General features: G+C 44.7%; 3 non-coding genes and 5 pseudogenes across 3 annotated transcripts; all 8 read left to right on the top strand.

The window, feature by feature from the left end:
• The first annotated feature begins 224 nt into the window (after nt 1-224).
• LOC128480718 (uncharacterized) lies at nt 225-333 on the top strand (annotated as a pseudogene).
• Nucleotides 334-540: 207 nt separating this feature from the next.
• LOC128479510 (5S ribosomal RNA) lies at nt 541-659 on the top strand. The gene has a single exon (XR_008350382.1). It is a non-coding gene; the product is annotated as a 5S ribosomal RNA (ribosomal RNA).
• Nucleotides 660-843: 184 nt separating this feature from the next.
• Nucleotides 844-962, top strand: LOC128479194 (5S ribosomal RNA). The gene has a single exon (XR_008350079.1). It is a non-coding gene; the product is annotated as a 5S ribosomal RNA (ribosomal RNA).
• Nucleotides 963-1145: 183 nt separating this feature from the next.
• LOC128479566 (uncharacterized) lies at nt 1146-1264 on the top strand (annotated as a pseudogene).
• A 663-nt stretch (nt 1265-1927) lies between these two features.
• On the top strand, nt 1928-2036 carry LOC128480715 (uncharacterized; annotated as a pseudogene).
• A 181-nt stretch (nt 2037-2217) lies between these two features.
• Nucleotides 2218-2326, top strand: LOC128480739 (uncharacterized; annotated as a pseudogene).
• Nucleotides 2327-2506: 180 nt separating this feature from the next.
• On the top strand, nt 2507-2615 carry LOC128480745 (uncharacterized; annotated as a pseudogene).
• A 183-nt stretch (nt 2616-2798) lies between these two features.
• Nucleotides 2799-2917, top strand: LOC128479012 (5S ribosomal RNA). Its single transcript, XR_008349905.1, has one exon. It is a non-coding gene; the product is annotated as a 5S ribosomal RNA (ribosomal RNA).
• The last annotated feature ends 16077 nt before the right edge of the window (nt 2918-18994 follow it).

Here is an 18994-nt window from a genome sequence, read left to right as displayed (position 1 = left end):
CCTTCTCTGTCCTGTCCCAGGGCTTATAATTCTTTCTGTCTGACGACAAGCAGCAGCAGCAGCAGCAGCAGCAGCAGCAGCAGCAGCAGCAGCAGCAGCAGCAGCAGCAGCAGCAGCAGCAGCAGCAGCAGCAGCAGCAGCAGCAGCAGCAGCAGCAGCAGCAGCAGCAGCAGCAGCAGCAGCAGCAGCAGCAGCATAAGAGAAGTAAAATAAAACACTGTAACACCTGCGGCCATACCACCCTGAAAGCGCCTGATCTCGGAAGCTAAGCGGGGTTGGGCCTAGTTAGTACCTGGATGGGAGACTGCCTGGGAATACCAGGTGTTATAGGCTTTTTCTTTTCTCACAGTCCGGGGAGAGCTTTTTGCCATGTGTTTCTTGCTCATCATCAAAGCTTTAAACCCTTATTTGAACCTTCTCACCTTCTCTGTCCTGTCCCAGGGCTTATAATTCTTTCTGTCTGACGACAAGCAGCAGCAGCAGCAGCAGCAGCAGCAGCAGCAGCAACAGAATAAGAGAAGTAAAATAAAACCCTTTCACACCTGCAGCCATACCGCCCTGAAAGCGCCCGATCTAGTCTGGTCTCGGAAGCTAAGCAGGTTTGGGCCTGGTTAGTACCTGGATGGGAGACCGCCTGGGAATACCCGGTGTTGTAGGCTTTTTTTTTTTCTCACAGTCCAGGGAGAGCTTTTTGCCATGTGTTTCTTGCTCATCATCATAGCTTTAAACCCTTATTTGAACCTTCTCACCTTCTCTGTCCTGTCCCAGGGCTTATAATTATTTCTGTCTGACGACAAGCAGCAGCAGCAACAGAATAAGAGAAGTAAAATAAAAAGTTTTCACACCTGCGACCATACCACCCTGAAAGTGCCCGCTCTCGTCTGATCTTGGAAGCTAAGCAGGGTTGGGCCTGGTTAGTACCTGGATGGGAGACCGCCTGGGAATACCAGGTGTTGTAGGCTTTTTCTTTTCTCACAGTCCGGGGAGAGCTTTTTGCCATGTGTTTCTTGCTCATCATCAAAGCTTTAAACCCTTATTTGAACCTTCTCACCTTCTCTGTCCTGTCCCAGGGTTTATAATTCTTTCTGTCTGACGACAAGCAGCAGCAGCAACAGAATAAGAGAAGTAAAATAAAACAATGTCACACCTGCAGCCATGCCACCCTGAAAGCGCCCGATCTTGTCTGATCTCGGAAGCTAAGCGGGGTTAGGCCTGGTTAGTACCTGGATGGGAGACTGCCTGGGAATACCAGGTGTTGTAGGCTTTTTCTTTTCTCACAGTCCGGGGAGAGCTTTTTGCCATGCGTTTCTTGCTCATCAAAGCTTTAAACCCTTATTTAAACCTTCTCACCTTCTCTGTCCTGTCCCAGGGCTTATAATTCTTTCTGTCTGACGACGACAAGCAGCAGAAGCAGCAGCAGAAGCAGCAGCAGCAGAAGCAGCAGCAGAAGCAGCAGCAGCAGAAGCAGCAGCAGCAGCAGCAGCAACAGAATAAGAGAAGTAAAATAAAAATCCTTCACACCTGCGGCCATACCACCCCGAAAGCGCCTGATCTCGGAATCTAAGCAGGGTTGGTCCTGTTTAGTACCTGAATGGGAGACCGCCTGGGAATACCAGTTGTTGTAGGCTTTTTCTTTTCTCACAATCCCGGGAGAGCTTTTGCCATGTGTTTCTTGCTCATCATCAAAGCTTTAAACCCTTATTTGAACCTTCTCACCCTCTCTGTCCTGTCCCAGGGCTTATAATTCTTTCTGTCTGACAACAAGCAGCAGCAACAGCAGCAGCAGCAACAGCAGCAGCAGCAACAGCAGCAGCAGCAACAGCAGCAGCAGCAACAGCAGCAGCAGCAACAGCAGCAGCAGCAGCAGCAGCAGCAGCAACAGCAGCAGCAGCAACAGCATAAGAGAAGTAAAATAAAAAGTTTTCACACTTGCATCCATACCACCCTGAAAGCACCTGATCTCGGAAGCTAAGCATGGTTGAGCCTGGTTAGTACCTGGATGGGAGACCGCCTGGGAATACCAGGTGCTGTAGGCTTTTTCTTTTCTCACAGTACGGGGAGAGCTTTTTGCCATGTTTCTTGCTCATCATCAAAGCTTTAAACCCTTATTTGAACCTTCTCACCTTCTCTGTCCTGTCCCATAGCTTATAATTATTTCTGTCTGACGACAAGCAGCAGCAGCAACAGAATAAGAGAAGTAAAATAAAAACCTTACACACCTGCGGCCATACCTTCCTGAAAGCGGCTGGTCTTGGAAGCTAAGCAGGATTGGGCCTGGTTAGTAATTGGATGGGAGACCGCCTGGGAATACCAGGTGTTGTAGGCTTTTTCTTTTCTCACAGTCCGGGGAGAGCTTTTTGCCATGTGTTTCTTGCTCATCATCAAAGCTTTAAACCCTTATTTGAACCTTCTCATCTTCTCTGTCCTGTCCCAGGGCTTATAATTCTTTCTGTCTGACGACAAGCAGCAGCAACAGAATAAGAGAAGTAAAATAAAAAGCTTACACACCTGCTGCCATACCTTCCTGAAAGCGGCTGGTCTTGGAAGCTAAGCAGGATTGGGCCTGGTTAGTAATTGGATGGGAGACCGCCTGGGAATACCAGGTGTTGTAGGCCTTTTCTTTTCTCACAGTCCGGGGAGAGCTTTTTGCCATGTGTTTCTTGCTCATCATCAAAGCTTTAAACCCTTATTTGAACCTTCTCATCTTCTCTGTCCTGTCCCAGGGCTTATAATTCTTTCTGTCTGACGACAAGCTGCAGCAGCAACAGAATAAGAGAAGTAAAATAAAAAGCTTTCTCACCTGCGGCCATACCACCCTGAAAGCACCCGATTTTGTCTGATCTCGGAAGCTAAGCAGGGTTGGGCTTGGTTAGTACCTAGATGGGAGACCGCCTGGGAATACCAGGTGTTGTAGGCTTTTTCTTTTCTCACAGTCCGGGGAGAGCTTTTTGCCATGTGTTTCTTGCTCATCATCAAAGCTTTAAACCCTTATTTGAACCTTCTCACCTTCTCTGTCCTTTCCCAGAGCTTATAATTCTTTCTGTTTGACGACAAGCAGCAGCAGCAACAGAATAACAGTTTGTTTCCACTCTGCTTTTAGTTTCTTGGCTAAATGATTCCTTAGTCTTTCCTGATCCTGAGCCAGCATTATTCTTATCTACAATGGTAAGTTGAACGTTTCCTTGCAGTGTAACTCATCTAGCGCTCATAGTTTTCTCAGATAATTGCGTTGCTTGTAAGTGTCATGTTTGATGACATTTAAACCATTGTATGGTTTATAGACCAGGTCATCTGCTCCACCTGATAAATATGTTTGCGTGTCACCAACGCTTCCCCAATAGCAGGTGGATCAGTCTGTTTCAGTTTCTTGCAATCATTACTTTAACAGATAAAAGTAGGAACCCCAGTAACCTATGATATTCAATTTTTATATGCTGAGGAATGGCCAACGTAATCTAAGGACTTTTGCTAAATGAATAAAACTCTTCCCCAAATTTCTGGAGAATATTGCATGTTGAGCTCGATAAACCCCACTTCCTGATAAACCTAAAAAAATGTTCTTTCTCCTAATCTTTTTGCCTTGCCCCTTGTTGAGTACATTTATTTATATAGCAGATTCCATGGAGCTGTGCTATTTTCTGCCATGCCATGATCATTTCTGGCTGTGAGTGCACCGTCTTCATCTCACATCCCTTTACCAGGGGATTTCCATTGGAGAATTCCACTATCCCCTTTTTCCTTCTGTCTGTGTCCATCCTCAGTCTCTCCATGTCCGTTCTGGTTAGTTACATGGATCCTGTATATTTTTTTCTTTCGGAAAATGTAATTCTTTTGTTGGAGGGGGTTGTAGACCAGTGGTACAGCCTCTCAGTCAGAGGTGGTAGGGGTAATGGAAGTTAAACACTTGCCGGAAATTGTATAGATGCCCTGAAACAAAGACCCGGACTGGGACTGAAAAGCAGCCCTGGAAAAATTTGGAGACCAGCCCCATATAGTTTATCTCACGGTGAAGCTCTTATACCCACACCCACCCCTTATACACACACGAGTCACACTATGTGCCATTCTTTTTATCTCATTATTTGTATTAAAATGCCAGAAAGCAAAAGTGTTAAAAGGCCCTAATAAATGAAATACATTACACATAATGGGATCAAAACATTTACTACTGCGAACATTTTTAGATGAAAGAGTTCCATTTTATTCAGTGGAACAAAACACTGATCACATTATTCTTCACGATATTCTGGTAAGAAACTTTTATTTCTTTATTAATTCATGTAGACTATTTTTTTCCATATTTAATAAAAGCTATGATTGAGACATGTTTGGTTTTTATTTCCTTTCATTTGACAACCTACCCCCGAGTTATGCACCTCTGCCCCCAGGCTTGCCACTCTGCCCTCCTGATATGCCTTCTAACCCCCTATATGCCACTCTGCCTCCAGAAATGCCTTATACCCCCTATATGCCACTCTGTCCCATGATATGCCTTCTAACCCCCTATATGCCACTCTGCCATATAGGGGGTTAAAAGGCATATCATGAGTGGACAGAGTGGCATATAGTGGGTATAAGGCATTCCTGGAGGCAGAGTGGCATGAAGGGGGTTAAAAGGCATATCATGGGGCACTCTGCCTCCAGAAAAGCCTTATGCCCCCCTATATGCCACTCTGCCTCCCTGATATGCTTTATACCCTCCTATATGCCACTCTGCCCCATAATATGTCTTTTAATCCCCTATATGCCACTCTGCCTCCAGAAATACCTTTTACTCCCTATGTCACTCTGCCTCCAGAAATGCCTTATACCCCCCATATGCCACTCTGCCTCCCTGATATGCCTCAACCCTCCTATATGCCCCTCTGCCCCGTGATATGCCTTTTAACCCCCTTTTTGCCACTCCACCTCCAGATATGCCTTTTGACCCCCTATATGTCACTCTGCATCCAGCTTACCATATAAATAAATAAAAAAAAGTGTTAAATTAGCTCCGGCCGGCGGCATCAGCACGCACCGGCCGTTTAGATTACATTCCCAGCAGTCTGATGGCTGCATAGTGATGGGAGCAGCGTGAGGTGGAAGCTCCGCCCCCTCGCGCTCAGACTGCACTCTGCCTCCCCAATATGCTTTATACCCTCATATATGCCCCTCTGCCCAATGACATCCCTTTTAACTCCCTTTATGCCACTCTGCCTCCAGATATGCCGTTGACCCCCTATATGTCACTCTGCCTCCAGAAATGCCTTATACCCTTATATGCCACTCTGGCATATAGGGGGTTAAAAGGCATATCATGGGACAGAGTGGCATATAGGGGGGTATAAGGCATTTCTGGAGGCAGAGTGGCATAAAGGGGGTTAAAAGGCATATCACGGGGCACTCTGCCTCCAGAAAAGCCTTATACCCCCCTATATGCCACTCTGCCTCTCTGATATGCCTCAACCCTCCTATATGCCACTCTGTCCCATGATATGCCTTGTAACCCCCTATATGCCACTCTGCCATATAGGAGGTTAAAAGGCATTTCATGGGACATTTTTGTTTACTTTATATGGCAAGCCGATCCAGCTTGCCATATTAAATAAAAAATAATATATGCCACTCTGTCCCATGATATGCCTTCTAACCCCCTATATGCCACTCTGCCATATAGGGGTTAAAAGGCATATCATGGGACAGAGTGGCATATAGGGGGTATAAGGCATTTCTGGAGGCAGAGTGGCATGAAGGGGGTTAAAAGGCATATCATGGGGCACTCTGCCTCCAGAAAAGCCTTATGCTCCCTATATGCCACTCTGCCTCCCCAATATGCTTTATACCCTCCTATATGCTCCTCTGCCCCATGATATACCTTTTAACCCCCTTTATGCCACTCTGCCTCCAGATATGCCTTTTGACCCCCTATATGTCACTCTGCATCCAGAAATGCCTTATACCCCTATATGCAACTCTGGCATATAGGGGGTTAAAAGGCATATCATGGGACAGAGTGGCATATAGGGGGGTATAAGGCATTTCTGGAGGCAGAGTGGCATATAGGGGGACACACTTACATACACACTCATGCCAATTTTTTTTGTTTTTAACAAATACAAAAAACATTATACAGTACAAAAAATACATTAGTTTACTCACCTTCTACTTCTATTGAGTTCCTGGTAGCTGCACACTGTTCTCCTCTACGCTGACAGGATGCCACTGACCTGACATCCAGTGCTGCAGCAGTCTGAGCGCGAGGGGGCGGAGCTTCCACCTCACGCTGCTCCCATCACTATGCAGCCATCAGACTGCTGGGAATGTAATCTAAACGGCCGGTGCGTGCTGATGCCGCCGGCCGGAGCTAATTTAACACTTTTTTTTATTTATATGGTAAGCTGGATCGGCTTGCCATATAAAGTAAAAAAAAAGTATTAAAGCAGAGGCGGCCGGCGGCATCAGCACGCATCGGCCGTTCAGATTACATTCCCAGCCATCTGATGGCCGCATAGTGATGGGAGCAGCGTGAGGGGTGAAAGGTCAGTGCGAGGGGGCGGAGCTTTCACCCCTCACACTGCTCCCATCACTAGACGGCCATCGCACACGGCCGCTGGGTGCTGATGCCGGCCGGCCCCATCAGCACCCAGCGGCCGCTTTGATTAGATTTCGGGCAGCCTGGGGGGCAATTGCCCCCCTGTCCAGCCCGCCCCTGGCACTGAGGGAGGCGTTAAATGCCATTTGCAGCCGCTCAGCGGCTGTCTTCATGGTTAGTCTGCCGGCCGCCCAGCCCACGGACCTTCCGTATCCCGGTGGGCCAGTCCGGCCCTGCAAGGACTCCAGCCTTAAGAAACACACAGGCTAGATGGGCCCAATGGTTCATATTGTAATTCAATCTCTCTATGTATGTTCGTTTTGGAAGAAAAAATGGCCAATGTGGTCATCCTAGTCTTTGTCCCACAGGGTAGTTACAATAGCCAAAGGAGTGTGGCACCACAATATCTCTTAAGAATATTGGCACCTTAATTACAGCAAAGTCTTTAACACTGTCATACTTTCTTCAAATAGAGCAAGAAATGATTGCAGCCCTCTCGTGGACACTGGCTAAAGAGAAGACTTAGCCCTCCATTAAAGGTAAGACCTTTCTGCTTAAAATAAAAGACATTGAGAACGCATACATCTTTCCCTCTGTGTGTAAAGAAAAGTGGGTGTTGTTTTACAATATTTGTATTCTAATGGCCTTCCCCCACAGACACCACCCTGAGCCGATTGTTTTTGGTGGCAATTTTAATAAAATCCTTTCCCCTAGATATACTCATTAGTCCCAAGGTGCCTTTTGGTGATGAGGACCTACTTATCACAAGGTTGTAAGATAAGCATTTAGTGTCATTGTCTAAGACAAGATTTGGTGGAGATCTCATAGACAAGAGAGATATGTTTGGCTAATATGTCAAGCTGCCAAACACCCTACATTATGTAAATGTGTCTCCTTTAATGTATCTTCTTTCTAAAGTTATCCCCAAAATGCTTCCATACTTTCAGTTTTTGAACTGAAAATGCAATCATTACATGAAAATATAAAATTCAGGTACTGTTGACGCACACAGCCGACCGCCTTTCTTACGTCCTCTTTAGCACAATACCCCTATCTTTTTTTACCACCTGTTTCTGTCTCCTTTTTTAGTCGTCGTCGTCCTCCATAGATGTGGCAGAGACCCTGGCAATGATGAGAAGACCTGACATTCTAGGACATGCCATGATCCCTTGCAGCTGGTAAGAGTAGCATTAACTTGCGGTCAGAGGCAAGATGGTCCGTAGTTGTGCACGCTTTTGCAAAACCGCCATTGTGTGTGTGGCCACAGAGTGTGGAACCAGCCTTTGAGTGATCCTTTCAACCAGTGAGTATGAACATGTAGGTTTATTTTTATTGATTGAGTACCAACACCGTCTGTGCAGCTCTCTCTCCATGTCACCCTTTTGTCCCTTCCTCCCATCAAACAGTTCTGCGGCTCATAGTCCCTCCTCTTGTTCCCTTGCCACAACTGCTTCTTTGCCTCCCCGTTTCATTCCCCTTTTGCATGCTTTTCTCTCTGCTTATTTCCGCAAGTGTTGCGACCCCCCACTCCCCAAAAAAAAAATTCCTTCACCCAATCTGGTTCAGTCCTCCAATACCTCCCTGCCTGGAAGTTATAAGGAAGATACTCCCCTTCGCCACTTGTTTTGCCAAGCATTACTTTTAACAACCCATACTGACCGCCCCTTGCCCATTCTCCCCTCCTTATTTAACATTGCATTGCCAATTTAGTAACATTTTTCCCCTCTATCCATTCTATCTTCCCTTAACCTTCTAATCTCAGTGGCCATGTTACAGCTAAATGCACCACCAGCCTAAAATTGTCAGGCCCCTTGCCCTTGTTGTTAAAAACTTGGATTCCATAAGAACCATTCGGCCCATCTAGTCTGCCCATTTGTCCTGATGTAAAGACTCTGACCTTAATCAAGTCCTTGATCTCGTCTTAGAGTGGGGATGGCTTTGTGCCTGCCCCGTGCATGATTAAGCTCCCCCACTGTTTTAGCTTCTGCCACTTTTGCTGGCCGGATGTTACATTGATTTCCATCCTCTGATTAAACTTTCTTTTATTACGTCTAAACCTCCAAGTTCTTTCTCTTCGATTATGACCTCTTGTTCACACATTTCTCCTCTTTTGAAAAAAAACAAAAAACCCCACCATCCTGTACTTTGTTAAATCCTTTGAAGTATTTCAATTTTTCTATCACACCTTCTCTCTCCTATAAGGTATATGTATTTAGTGTTTGTAGTAAATGGTTTCCTGCAAACCATTCACCATGGATAAGCCCCCTCCACTTTGGAATACATTTTAAAGGGATACATCACAGCTAGCTGCCTGGTGACCTTGAAAACACCTTACTAAGTGTTTAGTAGTGCAGGTGTAATAGCCAGTTTATGCATTAAAATTGCATGATTTCATCAAAGGGATTTGGGTCACTCTGCCAGCATCAGCCAATGAAACCATGCACCCCTCATAACTTGGAATCAGGCCTTCAGGGTGGTTGGGGCTATTCAAATCTTACTGGAATGTGGCTTCCCTTTTGTGCTTACCCTTATTTCTTTTTCCTCTTTCGAGGTCAATGCAGGATGAGCTGCTACGTCGATTTGGAACAACTGTTGTGCCCTGGAGAACCTGCTTGAAATCCTTTGGGAACTCACAGATTGATGAGGAGCTGGATGAGAAAAGCATCTATGAACCACATTATGCTTGTCAGGAAAGCATGTTATAAGTTGGTCCTCCACTGTCTACGTACCATGAGTAAAAATGTTACAAAAGCTAAAATGCTAGATTTGATTTTCAGGGAGCAGGGATAGTGAAATTGTTGGAAGGAGAAGATAGAGGCAGTACCCGTTGTTGTTGTTGGTAGTAAAGTGGTGTTTTTCTGCTCCAAGTTGATGGCCACAAAACACCCCCACGTGAGCTACCGGCACAGACCTGTGGGATATGACAAGCAGTGTGTCCTGCATGAATTGCCTTGTCTATTTTGTCACATTAACAGCTCAGTGAAGTTTGCTATCCCAGTTTGGAGGTAATGGAAGTATGGAAAATGCTACACACGATCACAAATGGAGTCTTGCTGAGCCAATAGGAAGTGACTTGATGTGGCACATTAAATAACTTTTTAATCTTTTATGGAAATAAAATGAATTTTTTAAGTGTGTGTGTATTTTTTTTCCCTTTTTTTATATATTCCTTTGGTTTGTAGTTGTCACTGCAGAGTGTGAGAAGGGCTAGCACCTGCACCTTTAGAGGGAGACTATAGAAAATGCTCATTTGGTTAGTGAACCAGGTTGGTGAAGCCTTCTGCTTTCCCTCCTCCACTGTGAGGATTTGTGTACTGTTGTACAAAAGCAAACAAAGGGGTTTAATTTGAGTGAATATGCAGCTCTGGGCAAGATAATCTTGGCTGCCCCTCAGCCCTAGCCTCCTGATTGGTGGATGGTGTCACCTGACCAGGGCTGACCAATCAGAGAGAACTGAACCTGGGCTGGCTGCTGGAGTCAGCCAATCAGCAGCTGCCCCTCAGCCCTAGCCTCCTGACTGGTGGGTGGTGTCACCTGACAGGGCTGACCAATCACAGAGAAGTGAACCTGGGCCGGCTGCTGATTGGCTGCTGGAGTCAGCCAATCAGCAGCTGCCCCTCAGCCCTAGCCTCCTGATTGGTGGGTGTTGTCACCTGACCAGGGCTGACTAATCACAGAGAAGTGAACCTGGGCCGGCTGCTGATTGGCTGCTGGAGTCAGCCAATCAGCAGCTGCCCCTCAGCCCTAGCCTCCTGATTGGTGGGTGGTGTCACCTGACCAGGGCTGACCAATCACAGAGAAGTGAACCTGGGCCAGCTGCTGATTGGCTGCTAAAGTCCTAGCCTCCTGATTGGTGGGTGGTGCCACCTGACCAGGGCTGACCAATCATAGAGAAGTGAACCTGGGCCGGCTGCTGATTGGCTGCTAGAGTCAGCTGACTAGACTCAACCAATCACCTGATCTGGGCTGACCAATCATCATATTTCATGCCTCTTTATTATTCTTTATGAGCAATTATTTTTTTTTTTTTTTTTTGCTTGAATTTATGGGCACCAAGGTAATTGCAACATGGTTAACAAGTACCACCACTTTTGCCATGGAGAGTTTACGCTTGACATTACTGGCGTGGCAACAAGCTGGCAGTAGCCAGAGTTGAACTTACGGGCAACACCTTAACCACAACTCCAAGCAGAAAATGTTATCCTCAGTCTTTGTAGTGTAATGGTTTAGGTGTTAGTCATTGGTTCTTGAGATTCTCAGTTCAATTCCCTATGCTTATTTTTCATCTTTTTCTCAATCTCTCTTTTTTTTTTCTGCATTTGGTAAGGGTGAAAAAAGCGATTCTGAGCAACCATGTAGACCAATACATAAGCCACCTTGTCTCTGCTACCATTCTTTGGTTTATTTAGTGTGTTTGCTTGGGAGTCAGGCCTGTATTAGGGTTCCGTATTAGGGTAAAAACTAAAGGATTGCTTCTGAGGGATCTTCAGAGCGGCCCCTGTAGCATAGCGGTTAAGGTGTTGAGCTTGGCTTCTTGAGGTTCCAATTTCAATCTCCTAAGGCTTCACTTTACCTGTACCTGCTTTTTTTTTTTTTTTTTTGCATTTGGTAGGGGGGAGAAAAAAGCGATTCTGAGTAACCATGTAGACCAATACATAAGCCATCTTGTCTCTGCCCTTACATGCTACCATGGACGTAGGAACCCTTAAAAATCTGGGGGGGACAGCATTTTCCCCCATCAGATCCCTGCTTTCTCCCCATCTCTCACACTATCTACCCCCTCTCCCCCTTCTCACACTATCTACCCCCTCCCTCCCTTCTCACACTATCTACCCCCTCCCTACCCTCCCTTCTCACACTATCTACCCTCTCCCCACCCCCCTTCTCACTAGCTACCCTCTCCCTATCGCCCCCTTCTCACTAGCTACCCTCTCCCTACCGCCCCCTTCTCACTAGCTTCCCTCTCCCTACCCCCCTTCTCACCAGCTACCCTCTCCCTACCCCCCTTCTCACAAGCTACCCTCTCCCTACCCCCTTCTCACTAGTTACCCTCTCCCTACCCCCCCTTCTCACTAGCTACCCTCTCCCTATCGCCCCCTTCTCACTAGTTACCCTCTCCCTACCCCCCCTTCTCACTAGCTACCTAGTGTATCCATATATACCCATATATCCACTGCACAGGAAACAATAGACTCATGGTGTGATGCAGGTGCGTGTGCCGCAATGGTACACAGCAGGATGGGTATGAAGTTCAGGCAGATCTCTCCAATGCTGTAGGCGGTGAGACCAAAAACAGCAAAACCAAAGCTGCTTGGGTATCTAACCAACATATGAGCAAAGCCATGGCTCATGTAAATCAGTAGTTTAAAAGATTCAATTTGGATGATATCAAATGGTTTTGTGACTTTTTCACAGTTTTATGAAAGAAATTAAACTGCAGGAGACTGAACTGTGCCAGGAAGGTAATAAACAGAAGCAGGAATCTACAGGGCCTCCAGGTGCATTCAACATGGTCCAAGTGTAAGAACAGGCACTTTGAGCGTCTCTGTGCAAGTTCTCCCTCCTCTCCAACACTGCGGCAATGCCCCTGGTCAGTGCACAGGGCTAAACAATAGAGGTGGGGCACATAGATAGCAAAGGCTCCACCAATATGGTGCATCAGTCTCGGATCTAGAAGGAGGCCTCCTGCGTTCCCCATCACCCTTCCCACAGCCCGGTTAGCGACCCCACCAAGGATGCAATCTCGCTAGAATTGTAGAAACGCCTAGTATTTGCAGCTCTGTTACCCTGGGATATTTAAAGGGATTGTGCAGCTACCATGTGCATATGATGGCTGAAATATCCCTTTAAGGTGAATCACAATTGGGCAATAGTTGACTGGTTTATTGCTTTTTTCTGTCAGTTTTGAGAATTCCAACACCTTGTACTTGTACATCTGCGTGAAAGGGTAACCCTGTTTCTAGTTTATGATAAAATATATAATCCACATTAAAACGTGTATTTAAGCACAATTGTTTGGAATCTAACATGTTAAAACAATATTTGTCTTCAAAGAATATCAACATTTGCTGTAAGTGTGTACCAAAACCAATTGAGATTGTAGTAAGAAAGCAATGATTTGTAACGTCCCTTCAAAAGGGAATTAGTTCATTGACTCTTCAGGGATTAAGTCAGAAATCAATACTCTGACATGGCATTGAGTTCTTATTCTGTGTATTTTGCTCTCAGGTCTCTTTTCAAGGCAATATTGGAAGCCAAATGTGTTTCAGGGATATTGCTTTTAGAGTTGTACCCCCTCCCCCACTACAGTATGATTAATTAGCTCAGAAGCCATCTGCCCGTTTCACTATTTAATTGTTAGATCAAGGATTGTGGCTCGTTTATGCACTAATAAGATATTGTGCATACAACACTAAGCAAAACAAATATGTTTTTACGTATGCAAAACAACACACCCAATGCACACAGACACCAGGTATAAACACAAATTGTGACAAATGCTAGGAATAACGAAGAAGAGTCTGATGACAGTTTAATTTGGGAGCGCTATATATAGTCTCACAGTGTAGTTTTCTCTTATGTACATGGTTAATGTAAAACATCCACCCTCCTTCCCCTCCTTTGAATTTCCACACCACTGACTTCTTCACATCACCCTTGCTACTATCAAATCATCCTCAGCCAAGCAGTCCCTCTCCATCCATCTCATTCCACCCAACCGCATCATAGATTGTATGCTTGCAAGAGCAGGACCTCCTTTCTTTGTACACTAGTATGTCTTAATGTGCATTGATCTTATTGCTGGTTTTAATGTTATTGTTGATTTTTACTGTCCCCTATTGTAATAGTACTATATATATATGTGAATGCTCTATAAATGTAATGTGATACTTTGTTAGGCTGCCAGTGAAAAACAGCATTAACAGATAAAATGATGATCGTGACAAGGAAGTGGTTAACATTTTAGGTTAGAAAAATAAAGAATTAATCTCTATTAAGCCGCTACAATTTGCTATCATCTGGATGAAAAACCAACTTTAATCCCAGATACCTTTAGGCCCACATACTCTACAATATAAAGGTGAACTAAAGCAATAATAACATCAGGTTAACAGTAATCAATATGAATGCAATAATCATAATATGTGATCTAATACAACATACCTAGAGAAATAATAAGCAATGCGCAGAAGCAGTTTGAGATCATTTATATGCCCACCATTACTGTAAAAATCCCATGGGAACATTTCTACATTGTATACATCTGAGAATACCCTTACTCCACTAAACAATGATAGGATTACAACGTAGGAGCTGAATGCTCAGGGCTTGAATACAATTTTCTGTTTTGTCACATTTCTGTCCTGTCATACACTTTGAAGGATAGAGACTGAAGGGAAAAGACATGAGAAAACGATTAGGAAGTCTTGAAAAAACTGGGTTCAAGGGGGAAGTGTGCAAATTCTCAAAGTGCTTTTGTGTCTGCTCCTGTGTCCTGTGGTGTTTCCTACTTGTAGGGTGGAAGTACTAACGGTATTTTAAACAACGTTAAGACGCAATGCCCTCATCATGCTACGGCATGCTCAAAGTGATGCCCCCACATCACTGCAAGCTTAGCGAAAGCTCAAAATAAAGAGTCGATAACATTCAAGATAGACAAATGACTTAGAGATACAAATGTAATGGGGATGGAGAGATGAGAAACAGTTTCTGTCTGTTGCTGCCTGCTTTTAAACATATTTAATTTCAGCAAAAAAAGGAAAGGCACCAGTGGGTATACAAAACATTTTACCAAATGTCAAGTAAGGTAAAGTTATGATTAATTATTTCCACTGCCAAATGACATCTGACACGAGGGGTATTTCTTTTTTTTTTTTTTTTTTTTTTTTTTAAACTCAAATTCCGTTTATTGATGGTACAATAAATGTATGACAGTGTCTACAGACATTAAAAGTAAACAATAGGGATACAGACTTCGACAGGTATACAGTAGTACAAGCAATGCCGACCTATAATGAAATATACATCAAGCAGGCATATCAAGACCTGCGCAGAGAGGAGGTACAATTTATATGTATCCTAAATTAAAAGAATGGCGTAACAAAAGGGGCACCTAATACGAAAGGAGGAACAGGTACCTCCCGCCGAAGCCCATACGCCATCCGAGGAGTATTGCAGACAAAGGGAATAGCAAAAGGTACCATCTTGAGAGAAAATGATTATAGAATCCAGAACATAAAACAGAAAAAAAAACATAAACACAAAGACGTATACCGCCGACCCACCAAGCAATAAGACATAATCAGAACTACGGAAAGTGAAGAACCAGTGTGTTGTGTAAGTGTAAGATTAATTCCTATGGAGAGAGGCCCAAAATTCTAGGGAACTCAGGAGAAGAAGTGAAATTCTTCCACCAAAACCACCGACGCTCATACTGGGGGGCTTTGCCTCTAGAAGACCAAATTAATTCTTCCATATAGGAAACACGTTGCATTCTAGTAACCATGCCTGGATTGGAGGGGTGCATTGTTGCTTCCAGAAGCAGGGAATGACCGCCTTAGCGGCGCTTAAGATGTGGAACGTCACCGAGTGTTTATACTGAACGAGGGAGAGGTCAGTGTGATGCAATAAAGCAGCTTCAGGGACCAGAACGTAATTCGGGTCTCCAATCTCCCTAACAACCCGTTCAATGATGGTCCAATAGGGCGCCACGAGAGGACACTCCCACCAAATATGGAGGAACATACCAGGACCCGCCAGACACCTCCAACAAAGGTCAGGGACCTGAGGCAAGAAGCGATGCAGGTCATGCGGGACACGGTACCACCTAACTAGAAGCTTATAGGAGGCCTCCTGTATCCTACTTGCCACTGCCCCTTTATGGATCAAAAGAACAACTTTATCCCGAGGGGTATTTCTTTTGCACTCTATAAGCTTTTTATAACCACACTGACAGGTTATCCCACGCCATTTGTTTCAGGTCCTACTTTACAGACATATTGCACTCAAAGTGTGGTCGTACTCATATTGTGCTGGATTCAGTGCCAGACATACATTTATCATGGAAATTAGCTAAACAGATCACAAAGAAGCAATCCTTTAGTTTTTACCCTAATATGATCCTCTAGCTAGCCTGACACCCAAGCAAACAAGCTAAATAAACCAAAGAATGGTAGCTTGTAAGGGCAGAGACCAGATGGGTTATGTTTTGGTCTACGTGGTTGCTCAGAATCACTTTTTTCTCCCTTACCAAATGCAGAAAAAAAGAGATTGAGAAAAAGATGAAAAATAAGCCTTAGGGAATTGAACCCTGAATCTCAAGAATCAATGACTAACACCTAAATCATTACACTACAAAGACTGAGTCCAGTATCTTCGGCTTGGAGCAGCTGATGATTGGCTGAGCCTAGTCAGCTGACCCCAGCAACCAATCAGCAACCGGCCCTGGCTCTCTGATTGGGCAGCCCTTGTCAGGTGATACCACCCACCAATCAGGTGGCTAGGGCTGAGGGGCAGCTGCTGATTGGCTGACTCCAGCAACCAATCAGCAGCCGGCCAAGGTTCACCTCTCTCTAATTGGTCAGTCCTGGTCAGGTGACACCACCCACCAATCAGGAGCCTATAGCTGAGGGGCAGCTGCTGATTGGCTGACTCCAGCAACCAATCAGCAACCGGCCCTGGCTTACCCCTCTCTGATTGGGCAGTCCTGGTCAGGTGACACCACCCACCAATCAGAAGGGTAGGGCTGAGGGGCAGCTGCTGAATGGCTGACTCCAGCAACCAATCAGCAGCCGGCCTAGGGTCACCTCTCTCTGATTGGTCAGCCCTGGTCAGGTGACACCACCCACCAATCAGGAGGCTAGGGTTGAGGGGCAGCTGCTGATTGGCTCCCCCGCACTGGGGAACTCTGATCTCTGACAGTCGGGGAAGGTCTGCGCGATGGACGCAGACAACCCCCGCTGCTAGCCACGCCTCCTTCCGGCTGCAGCGTAAGTGCGTGGGATCTACATGCTGCCCTGGCTACATGACAGGGAAGTTAGAAGCACTGGTAAGTTTGGGGGGGTGCCAGGGGAGTGTTAAATGGGGGCATAAGGCATTTCTGGAGGCAGAGTGCTCTGTGAAATGCCTTTTAACCCCCTTAATGCCACTCTGCCTCCAGAAATGCCTTTTTAACCCTCTATACGCCACTTTGCCTCCTGAATGCCTTAAACCTCCCTAGATGCCACTCTTCCCCATAATATGCCTTTTAACCCTCTAAATGCCAGAGTGGCATGTAGGGGTATAAAGCATTTCTGGAGGCAGAGTGGCACATAGGGGGTCAAAAGGCATATCATGGGGCACAGTGGCATATAGGGTTAAAAGGTATATCATGGCACAGTGGCATTTAGAGGGTATAAGGCATTTCTGGGGCAGATGTGCAAAACTGGGGGGAAGGTTGGAAAATAGAAGGAAATAAAACCAAAATATTTTTCTCAATCATAGCTTTTATTAAAAAAAAAGTTTACATGAATTAACATTCACTGGTAAAACTTTTTTCCTATAGGGTCGTCTTATATTCAGGCTTTTTCTTTTTTTCCTAAATTAATATTCAGATTTTGGGGGGTCGTCTTATAATCAGGGTCGTCTTATAATCAAGCAAATACGGTATTTCTTAAATATATGGGCAAATGTGCCCGTAAGGGAAAGGCAGCGCCAAAATCTGTTTGAGTGTGTACTGCTAATTTTATTGACTCTAGTTGGAACTAAATACCATCTATAGGTCATCTTGATATAAATCTCTAATAGATTTATTGAGTGGACGTACTTTTTTGTGAAAACAAAGGCCTGACGCCATTGATCCAAAGAGGACTCAATACCTAGATCCCTTTCCCACTTCAGGATCGGTGGATCTTTCTCATCTTTTTGCAGAGATAGTAAGAGTGTAGATGAACTAGAGATTTGTTTCTTTTTTGTGTATTGTTAACCAGTGTTCTAGTTCGGGATTCCTATCAATTCCTACCTGATTAATAAGATTCTTGATCCTCAGAAAAGAGAATAATTCAGATGGTGGTAGAAAAAAAGATTTACATATCTGGGAAAAGGGCGTGATGGTATCTTGGTTTAAGAGATTTCCAATACAGGAGATACCACATCCTTGCCATCTCAGGTCAGGTCTATATCTCTAATAAAATAACGGATAGCCTCGATAGGAGTGGAGGGCATAAGAGATGTGTTTATCCCTATAGTTCTTTAAGTTTAAACAATGTTTTGAGTGTTTCATGAATTATGGGATTCAAGATTTTTATGTATTTTAATCGAAGAGTGTCAGCTCAGAACAGAGAATATAATTCACCAAGTCCCATGTCTACTTCCTCTATGTATAACCATCTTGGGGAGTTATTAGATTTTTTATCCCAAGCCAGATAGTGGATCAACATTGTAGCTTTGTGGAGTTTGTTGATACTTGGATAGGATATTCCTCCTCTATTTGATTTTTTAGTTAAGATGTTGTATGTTATTCTTGGTCAAGGAGTTTAAGGTGGAGTCTTAGGTGGGAGTTGCGTCTCTATTGGCTCAGCAAGACTCCATTTGTGATTGGGTGTAGCATTTCCATACTTCTATTACCTCCACACTGGGATAGCAAACTCCACCAAGCTGTTAATGTGACAAAATAGACAAGGCAATTCATGCAGGACACACTGCTTGTCATATCCCACAGCTCTGTGCCGTTAGCTGAGCCCTCAGACCGTAAATCACGTGGGGTCACATGTTTTGTGGCCATCGACTTGGAGCGGAAAAACACCACTTTGCTACCAACAACAAGAATGGGTACTGCCTCTATCTTGTCCTTCCAACCATTTCACTATCCTTGCTCCCTAAAAATCAAATCTAGCATTTTAGCTATGCGGTTCATAGATGCTTTTCTCATCCAGCTCCTCATCAATCTGTGAGTTGCCAAAGGATTTCAAGCAGGTTCTCTCCAGTGCATAACAGTTGTTCCAAATCGATGTAGCAGCTCATCCTGCATTGGCCTCGAAAGAGGAAAAAGAAATAAAGGTTAGCACGAAAGGGAAGCCACATTCCAGTAAGATTTGAATAGCCCCAACCACCCTGAAGGCCTGATTCCAAGTTATGAGGGGTTCATGGTTTCATTGGCTGATGCTGACAGAGTGACCCAAATCCCTTTGATGAAATCATGCAGTTTTAATGCATGAACTGGCTATTACACCTGCACTACTAAACACTTAGTAAGGTGTTTTCAAGGTCACCAGGCAGCTAGCTGTGATGTATCCCTTTAAAATTGATTCCAAAGTGGAGGCGGCTTATCCATGGTGAATGGTTTGCAGGAAACAATTTACTACAAAGACCAAATACATATACCTTATAGGAGAGAGAAGGTGTGATAGAAAAATTGAAATACGTCAAAGGATTTAACAAAGTACA

This window comes from Spea bombifrons, chromosome 2, assembly GCF_027358695.1.
Source record: "Spea bombifrons isolate aSpeBom1 chromosome 2, aSpeBom1.2.pri, whole genome shotgun sequence".
In the NCBI taxonomy this organism is placed as follows: Eukaryota; Metazoa; Chordata; class Amphibia; order Anura; family Pelobatidae; genus Spea; species Spea bombifrons.
The sequence above is the reverse complement of the archived record's forward strand: the minus strand, read 5'-3'. Positions and strand labels throughout refer to the sequence as shown.